A 14,099-nucleotide genomic window follows, 5' to 3' on the forward strand; every position below is an offset into this window, starting at 1 on the left:
TAGACAGTATCCAGGACATTCCCATTTGAGCGGACACATTCCTACCAGAATCCATTATTACACACTGCCAGTAAAAAACAATCACTTTACACAGAAAAATAGTAACAGATAAGTCTTTCACTCAATAGTTTCAAATCATAAAATGTGAGAAATAGGGGGAAACACCTTTCCTGTGATTTCTAATCCAAGTGTCATGTGTTTACATCCTAATTTCCAGAAAATAAATATTGCATGTATTGTTGAAATGTATTGCTTCAACAAGGCATAAGGTCTATTGCTTAGAAATTTGCTTTTGCTGCAAGAGCTGGAAAACTGGAATGTTGGGAATCTATCAAATGTAGACTTTTGATAAGAAGGGTTCTCTATATTTTGGGGTCTCAGAAAGGACACCTTTTTCTTAGCTAAGGGAAGACTGAACTTGGTTGTTTTATTGCCAGCATATGAGTTAAGTTTATTCCCAGGAAGACATCATTAGATGGGATTGCATATGCTCTTCTTATTAATGTAAATATTCTGAAAAAAAGTGGAAAAGTGAAAGTGTTAGTTGCTTAGTCATATCTGGCTCCTTGTGACTCCATGGACTGTAGCCCACCAGGCTCCTCTGTCCATGGAATTCTCCAGGAAATTCTACTGGAGTGGGTAACCATTCCCTTCTCCAGCAGATCTTCCTGACCCAGTGATCAAATCTGGGGAAGTATGAAAGTGAAAGTCTCTCAGTTATGTTCAACTCTTTACAACCCCATGGACTATACAGTCCATGGAATTCTCCAGGCCAGAATACTGGAGTGGGTAGCCTTTCCCTTCTCCAGGGGATCTTCCCAACCCAGGGGTCAAACCTAGGTCTCCCACAGTGCAGGCGGATTCTTTACCAGCTGATCCACCAGGAAAGCCCAAGAATACTGGAGTGGGTAGCCTATCCCGTCTTCAGTGGATCTTCCCAACCCAGGAATCGAACCAGGGTCTCCTGCATTGCAGGCAGATTCTTTACCAACTGAGCTATCAGGGAAGCGCTGGGGAAGTATAAGCTAATTAATTTTTTTGTTTTTAAAATTAATTACTTATTTTATTTTTGGCTATGCTGGGTCATCCTTGCTGCATGCTGACTTTTTCCAGTTGTGGCGAGCAGCGGCTACTCTTTGTTGCGGTGCACGGGCTTCTCATTGTGGTGGTTTCTCTTGCTGGGGGGCACTGGCTCTAGATGCGTGGGCTGAGTAGTTGTGATGCATGGGCTTAGTTGCTTCACAGCTTATGGGATCTTCCCAGACCAGGGATCAAACTCACGTCTCCTTCATTGGCAGGTGGATTTTTAACCACTGGGCTAACAGGGAAGTCCAGCTCAGTGGTATTTTGAAAGCAACTGGTCTCCATCTAGCTGGCTGGCAGATCCTGAAGCCCATTGTGAAGCAGAGGGCACCTTACTTTAGTAGATGGCCCTGCAAGGTGGAAATTGCATTTGGGCCGACACCCATTCATCTGGGTGTACCTGTGACTCCTTAGAGGGCCACGGTGGAGAGGATCAGAGGGTCTTTGAAAGGGATTCTGCTCTTACTGTCAGCGACTGTCTGCGCGTTTGGTGCTCTTTTGTTATCACTCATATATATAGGAACACATACATACACATAAAAACATACACACCCAAGAACATACATAGGAGACATCATTCCTGCATTTTCCTTGTCTCAGCTGAAAAGGACCCAAGTTCCAGTCCCACCAGCAAAACTTTCGGAGATCATCTCTAAATGACATATGGAAATGCAGGGATGACAAAGGGTCCAGGAACTTCAACTGAGGTCACCTTCAGTCTTTACCTCATCCCCTTGTCTGTTTGACAAGGGCTGTGGGCTTCTCAGGGCTCTTTCAGGTGTAACATTTCAGTATTTCTTCTTTTGGAGACATTGGGAGAGGATTAACGATTTACCTCCTCCCCTGACGACTGCCCAACTCTGCCAGAAAGAACATTCTCTTTGCTTCAGCACACCCAGATAAGCCAGCTGAAGAGATACCACACCAAGGAAATGTGGGACTTCCAGAGACTCCCCACACCTGAGTCTTTTCTTGGAACATACAGCTTTTAGTTCTAGATTCATAAATCTCGGATTCCTACAAACGTGAACACTGTCTTCTGCAACAAGATTCAGAAAAGTCGTTCTTTCTACCTGTGCATATTGCCCCTGGCAGGAAGCAAACGTCAGCTCATAGCTGTGTAATTGATCTGTGGCATCTCAGTTTCAAGGCTTAGCCAAAATAGTTACTAATAGATTTTAGATGACAGATATGGAATTTTCTTCTCTTGTCCTTCAGTGGGAAAATCAGAAGGATGAACTGTGATTAGGTTTTGATGCCTTTAAGGTAATTTTTGGAAAGTTTAAAATATTAAGAAAAAACTGGAGTATAAATGAACAATGTTTTAGTTGTCTGTTTAACAAACATAAATTTATTGAATTGACTTGGCAGGTAAAGTGCATTTTTTTCTAAATTTTGTTAAGCTGAAGATTATGTATAAAAGCACCAGAACAATGCATCACTCAACAAATGTTAATATAATTTTTTATAGAATGTACTTGAAGGGTGATTATTTGTAATCATCTTAGGAATACCTGGATTTTTTACGTGATAGCAGTTAACATTAGAAGACTAAAGATCAACAGATTGTTTTAAGTAAATGTTGGCTAGTTTTGCAGAAGATTTTCTTAGACTAAGATCTGCTGAGGCCTCAGAACTTGAAAGATGAACCATCGTGTCATTGACAAAGTGTTCATGATTCATGGAGCCCATTTCATCCATTTGGTCTTCTTTCCTTTAATTTAAGGTATAAAAGTTCAAAGACCAATGTCTCCAGGAGCTTCTGGTCTTGAAGCATTCTTTATAAATTCTGGAAGGTCCAGGAAGCTTTGTACAGGTACTAAGGTTCATTAGCGTCGTGAGCTCTAGTGTCACGAACTCTTTAGAAGAAATAGATTTTATTACAGTAAGAAGTAGACCCGCCTATCTCAATAGTTATGAAAACTTGTCAGAGTTGTTGTATTTTCACAAGATCTGCACCAAAAGAGCCTTATTTCTTGATTGACAGCCTAAACCTCTCTTTATAAGTACTGAACAGCAGAGGCTCAGCATTCACAATGCGGCCAGAGGGACAGTAAAGGCACTGCTCATGCCCAGGTGCCTGGAGATGTGAGCGGTTAAGACAGGAGTACCGAGCACAAAGATTCTGGGACTTGGGTACTCACTGATTATGACAGAGGCGAATTCAATAAGCATTTGACAGAGAGACAGTATGTATTTTTTAAAAGGAAACAAATGCCTTTTTGATTGAGAGAGTGCTCTGATAAAGTAAATGTCAGCATAATGCAGATAATAGCCTACACTATCTGCTATCACCATGGTTACTGATGTAGTGGGTCATCTTCACTCGTTGGAGAATCGATACTGAACGGCTTTATTTTTCCATTAACAGCCCTTAGCTATACTCTGTTGAACATCACCACTCCATTCTCTCTGTGAGGAGCCAGTCCAGTTATATAAACCTTTAGTATTTCCGGTTATTAGAACAGTCTCATTCTAAAAACAAGTCCTGTTTATTTGCTTTAAAATTACACATTATTTTTTTATTGAAGTAAACGTTTTGCAGTGAAATGCATGTGTGGTAAGATTCACTGACTTTCAGCAAACTTGTACCCTGTGTAGGATGCAAGATGAATGTGCAAAAATAAATTATATTTCTGTATGGTGACGGTGGTGGTTTAGTTCTCAGTCATGTCCGACTCTTGTGACCCCATGATCTGTAGTCTGCCATGTTTCTCTGTCTATGAGATTCTCCAGGCAAGAATGCTGGAGTGGATTGCAATTTGCTTTTCCAGGGGATCTTCCTGACCCAGGGATCAAAGCTGGATCTCTTGCACTGGAGGTGGATTCTTTACCAACTGAGCCACCAGGGATTTCCGTATGCTATTAAAAATCTGCAAATGAAATTAAGAAAACAATTTCACTACAGCTTCATAAAAAGGCTAAAATATTTAATATTTAAGAATAAATTTACAAACTAGTGTAAGACTTGTGCACTGAAAATACAGTACAAACAAAATGTGGTACATCCATATGATGGAATATTATTCAACAATAAAGAGGAGTGAAGTCCTAATACATGATACCACATGGATGAACCTCTAAAACTTTATGTAAGACAGATGCACAAGGCTACATGTTGTATGATTCCTTTTCTGTGAAAGGTCCAGAACAGGCAAATCCACAGAGGCAGAAAGTAGGTCATGGCTGCCAAAGCTTAAGGGGAGAGAGAAAGGAGGAGTACCTGATGGGTCTGGGTTTCTTTTTGGAGAGAGGAAAATGTTCTGGAATTAGACAGTGATGATGGCTGCACAACTCTGGAAATAGACTGAAATAGTTGAATTACATTTTTTGAGACAGTGAAGTTTATGGTGTGTGAATTTTATACATACATATGGCTGTTATGAAAGTGTATATCTCAGTTATCACTGACTTGTTCATATTTAAACTTCAAGCTCATGTTCAATTCATTTGCCTACTCCAACCTCCAAGCTAGACTTTTGCTCCTACTGTGTTCCAGACTCTTTACTGAGAGGGCAGGGAGAAAGGAAAGAAATATTGCCTTCTTATTTGACTCCATTGCAGGTTACCAGGTCCTCCTTGATTGGCTGTGACTTTTATTCTAGCTCATTGTCTACAGTAGGGTTGATTTGGACAGGGCTCTAGCCAGTAGAAGCTGTTGTCTTCCTTATTCTTCTAGACTTTGGGGCACTCTTGGAAACCTTATCCACATCTCTGGACTGTTAGCTGATAGTATCAGCCACTGTTCCTCTGATGTGTGGAACTCTGGGGTGCTACACACCCGTCTTCTGTTCTCTGTCTTCCATGGTCCTCAGACAGTACCATACTGTGGGAATAAACACTTTTGCTGCTACCTTGGTGCTTAAAATCTTGTTGAGGAAACTGTCTTGAGTATCATTGGTTGTCAACCCAGCATATGCCTTTTCTAGCCCCTGCCTTTCTCTTTCTAAACAGAGTCCTGCATTTCCCCCCACTCTCCACCCCATCATCAGACCTAGGGTTGGCACTCCTTAGATCAAACCCATCTTGGTCATCTCATTCACCCATGCCCCACTCCCCACTTCAGCCAGTGCTTGGTTTGGATGGAATTAGGACAAAACTTGGGCCAAGAAGACACAAGAAGTGATTTGCTGGAGGTTCTAGGGAGATCTTCAGGAGCAGTTCTTCTCACAAGGATGAGGAAGAATGTAGCCTTCATGCAACTGTCTCACCCCCATGAAGTAATTCAGCTTAAACTGCATCCCACACTGTTGATGATAAAGAGGTGAGATGGAACAGCGGCGAGATTCCTTGTTGCAGCTGTCAGCCAACCAAGCCAATCCTAGGGAGGCTTGTACATTTAGGGAGACAGTACATTCTTTAGCAGTTTAACCCAGATGGAGTTGGATTTTCTGATATTTTCAATCAAAAGCAAACTGAGTCAGAAGCAAAATACATCTGTGAAGGGCAAAGACAGTTACGGGACAGGGAAATTCAATCCCATTCAAACTCAACACTGTTCTTTCTTCTGTCTCACACTACAAAGCTAATTAGCATGTGTTCTTGCACTTGTAGGCAATTAATTAGGACTGAGTGTCATGCTTTCCTTACCAAGGTTTCTTGTTTTTAGAGTAGTACTAAAGTTCCTGTCACTAGGGCTGGTACTCGGTTTAGCGATTCTCAGGGATGTGTTGCTCTCACTTCCTCTCTTCTCTTCCTCCTTTAATTTTTAAAAGCTGACATAACTTACAAACAATATGGTGCACACATCCTAGGTGTACATCTTGGTGAATTTTTATTAAAAGTTTTTATTTGAGTATAGTTGATTTACACTGTTGTGTTAGTTTCAGGTATAATTTTTAAACATATATATACTCACTGATCAACCACCCAGATGCAGATATAGAAAGTTATCAGCCTTGTCTCTTTAGTCAATGCTTCCTTCCCACCACTGCAAAGTTTTGCTGCTCTTCCTTTTCTGTCACCATAGATGACCATGGCCTGTCCTTGACCTTCACAGCAAACTGTTCTACAAAGCGGTTGCCCCCATTAATACCTTGCTGCTGCTGCTGCTGCTGCTAAGTCGCTTCAGTCGTGTCCGACTCTGTGCGACCCCAGAGACAGCAGCCCACCAGGCTCCCCCGTCCCTGGGATTCTCCAGGCAAGAACACTGGAGTGGGTTGTCATTTCCCTATCCAATGCATGAAAGTGAAAAGTGAAAGTGAAGTTGCTCAGTCGTGTCTGACTCTTAGCGACCCCATGGACTGCAGCCTACCAGGCTCCTCCACCCATGGGATTTTCCAGGCAAGAGTACTGGAGTGGGTTGCCACTGCCTTCTCCATTAATACCCTACTAGTAGTATATTCATGTTTTACTTGTTTCACAACCTCCCACTTGGTACTGTGAGCCCTTTTAAGCCCTTCAGGTGGGGCTGTAGAGACTTCACTGTGGCTTTAATTTGTGCTTAGTGATGACTATATACAATGTTCAACATCTTTTGGGAACTTTTTGCCTATTTGGATATTTGTTAACTGCCTGTTTGAGTCTTTCCCTCATTTGGTAAAAAGAAGTTAAAATTCAATTTTGTTGTTATTTTGTAGTTCTTTGAATAGTCTGAAATGAGTACTTCATCAGACATTTTGCATGTGTGCTAAGTCGCTTCAGTTGTGTCCAACTCTTTGCGACCCCATGGACTGTAGCCACCCAAGCTCCTCTGTCCATGGGATTCTCCAGGCAAGAATACTGGAGTGGGTTGCTGCACCCTCCTTCAGGGGATCTTCCTGACCCAGGGATCAAACCCGAGTCTCTTGTATCTCCTGCATTGGCAGCCAGGTTCTTTACTACTAGCACAATCTGGGAAGAGATTGCAAATATCCTCCCCCTCTGTGACTAGCCCTTTTCCTTTCAGTGTTGGCTTTTGTTGAACAGGAATTCTTAACTTTTTTTTTTTTCTGCTGTGCCATTTGGCTTGTGAGGTTGAACTGAGGCCACAGCTGTAAGAGTGACGAATCCTAACCACTGAACCTGCAGGGAACTCCCAGAAGTTGTTAATTTTAATGAGGATCAACTTATTAATCTTTTCTATCATGGCTAATTTATTAATCAACTTATCAGTCTTTTATATCATGGTTACTGCTTTTGGTGTCTTGTTTAAGAAATTTTGCTCACTGACAGCCCTAAAATCTGTATGAATCATAAAAGACTTCCAATAGCCAAAGCAAACTTGAGAAAAAAGAACAAAGCTGGAGGCGTCAGTCTTCCTGATTGTTTCAAACTATGCTATGTACTGATTAAATACATTCTTTACATGAAAAATCCTGACTCTACAGATTTTTTTTGTTCAGGGTTATTAACAGATATCTGGCTCACCTCACTTCCCAATATCTTTTAGTCTTGCAGGGACCAGGGGAGCTGAAATCCTTCTTCTTTGTCTACCTTCTTGGTTTGCCCAATCCATCACAGGACTCCGTGTTGATGGATGCTATCTGGGGAGTGATCTAACCTACAAAGTTGCCCCAGTTTTTAACATTGGCATGATCCCCAGGCCTGATGAAAATTCTGCTGCACATCCAGAATGTCTGGTTAACACAAGATTAACAACCAGCTGAGTCCTTATGCCAAGTTCATTATTCCTGCATCCAAGCAGGAGCTAATTTCTCAACCTACTTGGCTGTCTACCCTTGGAATAATCGAGTCCTCACGTGGAATTTCTCTTGGCTCCTGCATTGGAGGCTGGGTGGCAGGGGAGCAGTGCCATTTTTATTTGGTATGAGAAGCCCAAGAGGGAAAATCCAAAGTGGAGCTCACGCTAACAAGTCAGTATTGGGCAAAGACATTGAAGTGATCTTCTCATCTCCTGATTTCTTTCTGTGGAGTGCGTCTGGGGAACTTAGTGCAGCAGAGCGCTCGGGGGCTGTCCTATCCCAGGGGCATCCTTGGCTCTGGAATGCAGGGTCTAGGACTTGAGATGTTCTTCTTCCTCAGTCAAGGACTCATCACTCTCTTGTCTGTTTCCTGATCTTTAAAATATGCAAAGAAATAGTACCTGGAACTGAGCTAGATGAGAGAATTAGTATAACATGCTTTTTATGGTACCTGGTCAAGTAAATACTTCGTAAATGGTAGCCATTATCTTCTGCTCAGAGAAGATTTTTGTGTTCCTTTGTTCTAGTGAAATAGGCGTGGGTTGTGGACACAGTGAGGGAAGGAGAGGGTGGGACAGATTGAGAGAGTAGCGTTGAAACATATGCATTACCATATGTAAAACAAACAGCCAGTGGGAATTTGCTGTATGATGCACGGAGCTCAACCCAGTGCTCTGTGTCAACTTACAGGGATGGGATGGGGTAGGAGGTGGGAGGGAGCTTCAAGAGGCAGGGGACTTACGGTTCCTTTATGGTTGATTCTTATGATTCTCACCAACTTATGATTGATTCACACCGATACAGTGGTATCATGCTGATACATGGCAGAAATCAACACAATATTATAAAACAATTACCTCCAATTAAATAAATTTGAAAAAAAAAAGACATTAAAAAATGGGCGTGGGAAGTAGATGCCTTGGCCATGCTGTCTAGAATGTGACACTAGCCACTTGTGACTACCAGGCCCTTTAGATGTGGCCATCTGAAGTGAGATGTGCTATACATGCAAAATTACCACCGGGTTTTGAAGTCTTAGTTTGATTTTTAAAAAAGAAGGTAAAATACCCCATGAATCATTTTTTGTATTGAGTACACATTAAAATAATGAATTTTGGATGTATTGGCTTGAAGAAAACAAGCTATTGAACTTAATTTCAGCTCTTTTTAAATTTTTAACGTGGCTACTAGAAAATTCAAAATGAAACACGGGGCTGGCTTTATAGTTCTGGCCGCAGCGCTCCTTACGCAGAGCCACCTTAGACTTCAGCCAGGGAGGCCCCACCCGCAACCGGTGATGGCGCTAAGACTCCGCCCACGCTGCTGCATCGGCCCGTGCTTAGCCTGGCCTTAGTAGCAGGTGTTCTTGGGGCAGCATGGTTTGGGCAGCAGGGAATTCACTTTTTACATCGTAATGCATACAAACTGGGTGTGTGGCTATTGATTTTAGAGGTGGACTTTGCTCCGGATTAACAGGAGGAATTGAGGGTCAGGAGTCGTTGGTGAATGAAGTATTTTGATAAAAGACGTCTAACTTGGTTTGATCCCTGTGTCAGGAAGATCCCCTGGAGAAGGAAATGACAACCCACTCCAGTGTTCTTGCCTGGAGAAATCCATGGACAGAGGAGCCTGGCAGGCTAAAGTCCATGGGGCTGCAAGAGTCGGACACAACTTAGCGACTAAACAACAACTTATCAAAGGCTTCCTCTCATCAGGCGTGCAGTGGATTTTCTGTAATAAAGCATCTCTTGAAGGAAGTGGAGCATGTCCTTCCTTCTTGGCTGTGGTTCTGAAGCACCATGAATGCGCAGATGCTCATGGAGGAACCCAGTGGACATGTGAGGCCTTAGGTCCACTTCCCAGCCGCACACCTTCTCCGGCCCTGTTCTCAAGATGCTGGGAGGTTCCAAAGCCCCCACAGATGTGTATATATCTGTGTCTGTGTATATATAATGTGTGAAGTGCTTATCAAGTCCTTACGTTAACAACTAGATGGACATCAAACACTAGGTTTTGACAGCTTTATTTTCATTAATATTGATATATGTCTTATGTTTTTATATATGCATATATCTATATCCTTTAAAGTAATATTTAATATTTAGGGAAATTCTGGAAAGAATATGATTTTCAGCTTTGATTTAATTTGGATTAAAAATTTTAACCCTAAAAGTTTTTGATACTCATTAACTAATAATTTATATATTGCCTTTAGATTTTAAAAGGCAATTTTAATATATTATAATAAATTTTTTTGAAAAATGTACATTAAAATAATTTAATTTTTTCATTTACTCATTTCATCATATATACTTTTTTCACGTTTATTTATTTGTATCTGCCTATGTTGGGTCTTCATTGCTGTGTTCAGGCTTTCTTTGGTTGTGGCGAGCGGCGATGACTCTCTAGTTGTGGTGTGCAGGCTTCTCGTTGCAGTGGCTTCTCATGTTGGGGAGCATGGACTCTAAGGTGCCCAGGCTTTACTGGTTGTGGTTCACGGGCTTAGTTGCCGCAAGGCATGTGGGATCTTCCTGGACCAGGGGTGGAACCCACGTCCCCTCCATTGGCAGGTGGATTCTTAACCACTGGACCACCAGGGAAGTCCCATATATACTTGAAATTTTCACACTTTGACGACCATTACATTTTATTTTAAATCCCTTAGATTATTATTGTTGAAGAAGACAAATTCTATAAACGGCTTGATAATAAAAACATAAACTGATTTTTGGACTTGAATCCAAAATATAAAAATCATAAATCTACACATTTTTTCTACTCTTTTATTATGAAGGTCTATTTGACAAGGCAATGGGTAAACCATATTTTATTTAGCTGTTTGTTGATTTATAACATTTAATATTTATAACTTTTAAATATTGATGCTTAGCAGGTGAGCCTCTGTCCCCTTAACTGCAGACTTGGCAAAATATCAATTCATGCCAATTTGGCAGGCTACGTAGGCTCTTGGTGGCCTACTGATTTTGAAGTTTCTTCCATAAACTATTTTATAAAATGCATTAGAAGGAAATGGGTAATTTTAAAATGCTGTGACCTTTCCTTAGAGGATGGATTTCTCTCCTACCTCCTACTCAGATGCATGTGCCTGGCCCCTGCAGCCAGTATCCTGGTCTATGTTCTCACATGTGTTCTGGTGGTACACTGGTCATATGGTGTGTTTCTAGAATGTGTAGTGCCTACACTGTCTTTTTAATAAATTCCACTGGAAGCTGCCTAATGATTTCCCCTGCTTACTGACTTCCTGCCCCTTGAAAGCATAGCTGTGTCTCTTCCTCAAATACTGCTGATGCTGTGTGAGACAGAGAGCCCGTGACAGCTGAACAGATGCTGTAAAACCACCTGCATCTCTCGTTGGTCTCAGTGCACTGGTGGAGGTGTGTTCTGTCTACTTAGGTGGGCGTGTTCTGGAGAGTTGTGGCTTTACCTGCCAAGCTGCCCTTGATGGAGGCCCTGGGTGTCTAGCTCCTTGGGCCAGGAGAGCATAGCACCCAGCAGAGATAGCCCCATTTTGACAGACGCAGCTTCTTGCCTTTGGCAGGAGAATGCTTCTCTCAAAAGCTCCGCAGCCTTCCCCTTAAAATGATACCAATCGTATTTATATATAAATAGCTTAAGGAATAATTCATGAAAACATGGCATCTCATGGTGAATCCTGGTGATGCAGAAGCACTGACAAGTCCTTGGCAGAGTGTGTTCTAAACCTTCTTCTCAGGGTCTCTCTCCTTTAGGTTGACTGTTGGTTGGTATTTGGTCACCATGCTCCTTCGACTGGAAATAAAAGCCAAAAGACAGGACAGGCAGTTGATCACTTTTTAATCCAAGGTGCTTAGTTATTACAGTAAAAATGATATATTATTATAACGGCCTTTATCATTATTGTTGAGTTGCTCAGTTGTCCTACTGTTTACAACCCCATGGACTGCAGCATCCTGGGCTTCCCTGTCCTTCACTATCTCCCGGAGTTTTCGCAGACTCAGTCTGTGGAGTCAGTGATGCCATTATCCCAGGTTCGTCTGATTTTATCTGTCTCCAGGGCTTCGTGTCAACATACACTAGTGTGCGGGCCTCAGATGAGTGGCTCATTACAGAGATCTGTGTGCAGTCTTATATATGTCTTAATGGGCATGGGATTTTGGAGAGGAGTCCCTGTTTATTTAGAAGCTTCTTCTTTTGACTGTTTTAGACTTGACATATCCTAAAGGCTAATGTTAAATGTTAACTGGCTAGTGTCAGCTTAAGTCTAATGATATAATCTGATTTGACATTAATTTTCTGATTGAACTGCAGGTCTATCTTTCTGAAGGCAGGCCTGTTCCCTCCATGGACTCTGGTCTGCTTGGAGCAGCCTAATTACCTTGCATCTCCTATCTTTCGCATCACCCAGAAAACCCTGGTAGCTTTGCCTTCTTCTGTTACAAGTGGTGCCCCAGGCAGGGGTTCCCCAGAGAGCTTTGGAAATGAGGACAGTTGTGCTTACCATTTAATGACCCAGTTTTCCCAGTGGTAGGGGCAGCCATGGACAGCCCAGGGGAAAATGAAAAGTAAATCTGAGGTTTGTCAGCTGCAGCCTTGATCCACAGGGCACAACGAAGTTATCCTTTCAGGGCAGCCCTTTCTTCCCTTGCCTTCAACTTGCATGCTGTTCCCTTTCTAAATGCCTCCCAAGTCCCAAAGGATGTATTTTAAGGAAAGAGTATAGTGAAGATTGTTGTTCAGTCACTAAGTTGTGTCTGACTCTGTGACCCCATGGACTGCAGCATGCCAGGATTCCCTGTCTTTCACCATCTTCTGGAGTTTGCTCAAACTCATGTCAGTGATGCCATCCAACCACCTCATCCTCTGTCACTCCCTTTTCCTCCTGCCCTCAATCTTTCCCAGAATCAGGGTCTTATCAAATGAGTCAGCTCTTTATATCAGGTGGCCAAAGTATTGGAACTTCAGCTTCAGCATCAGTCCTTCCAATGACTATTCAGGGTTGATATTTAGGGTTGACTAATGAGCGCCAAAGAATTGATGCTTTTGAACTGTGGTGTTGGAGAAGACTCTTGAGAGTCCCTTGGACTGCAAGGAGATCCAACCAGTCCATTCTAAAGGAGATCAGCCCTGGGTGTTCTTTGGAAGGAATGATGCTAAAGCTGAAACTCCAATACTTTGGCCACCTGATGCGAAGAGCTGACTCATTGGAAAAGACTCTGATGCTGGGAGGGATTGGGGCAGGAGGAGAAGTGGAAAACAGAGGATGAGATGGCTGGATGGCATCACCAACTCGATGGACGTGAGTCTGAGTGAACTCCGGGAGTTGGTGATGGACAGGGAGGTCTGGCGTGCTGCGATTCATGGGGTCGCAAAGAGTCGGACACGACTGAGCGGCTGAAATGAACTGAACTGAATATTTAGGGTTGACTGGTTTGATCTCCCTGCTGTCCAAAGGACTCTCAAGAGGCTTTTCCAGTACTACAGTTTGAAAGCATCAATTCTTCAGTGCTCAGCCTTCTTTATGGTCCAACTGTCACATCTGTACATAACTACTGGAAAAACCATAGCTTTGACTATACAGACCTTTGTTGGCAAAGTAATATCTCTACTTTTTAACATATTGTCTAGATTTGCCATAGCTTTTCTTCCAAGGAGCAAGTGTCTTTTAATTTCATGGCTGCGGTTACCATCCACAGAGATTTAGACAATGAGTATTTTTTTCTTTCAACATTTTAGCCGATTAGAAGCTTCCTGCTTTAAGAATCTCTGGATGGCTCTTCCCCCTTTGAGTGATAAATGTAGTGTGTTGTAATGACAGGTCCATAGCCTGGATCCTCACTTCGTGCTTTCTTTTCTTTACAGTTCAAGGAGTGTGTTACTAGTTGGTGAGTAGCTTTGTTCTTGGAGAGACTCTGGGCCAAAGCTTTCGTCTCTGGTTCCTCTTTCTCTTAATGGATGCGACCCCTCTTCCTCCAGGAAATGAGGAGACAGACAGTGGAAAGATGCCTGTGTCCTAGCTGCCCGGCCTTCTGTGGATGAGGATTCATGACATGGCCCCTTCTAGATGAAACAAGGAGCTGGAGGACAGCTGCTTTCCAGAAACAACTCAATTCCAGGGAAGGGAGACAACTCCGAGATTTGGTGAATAGCCACCTGCCTTTGGACAAATTCCCTTAGCCTGTAACACCTACTCTTCTTTTTAGTATTAATATCTATCCAAATCTCACTCATGTTTACAGGCTCAGTTGAAATGCTGTCTCATTCCCAAGGCTCTCCAAACAGTCAGACTCACAAAACTAGAGAGTAGAATCATGGGCACCAGCAGCCCCGGGGGGCAGGGTAAGGAGGAAGGGGCCATATCAGTGAAAGGATGCAAGATTTCAGTTGTGCCATGAG

The sequence above is a fragment of the Bos grunniens genome, chromosome 12 (genome assembly GCF_055505025.1).
Source record: "Bos grunniens cultivar Pamir isolate PY7600 chromosome 12, Bosgru_T2T1.0, whole genome shotgun sequence".
In the NCBI taxonomy this organism is placed as follows: Eukaryota; Metazoa; Chordata; class Mammalia; order Artiodactyla; family Bovidae; genus Bos; species Bos grunniens.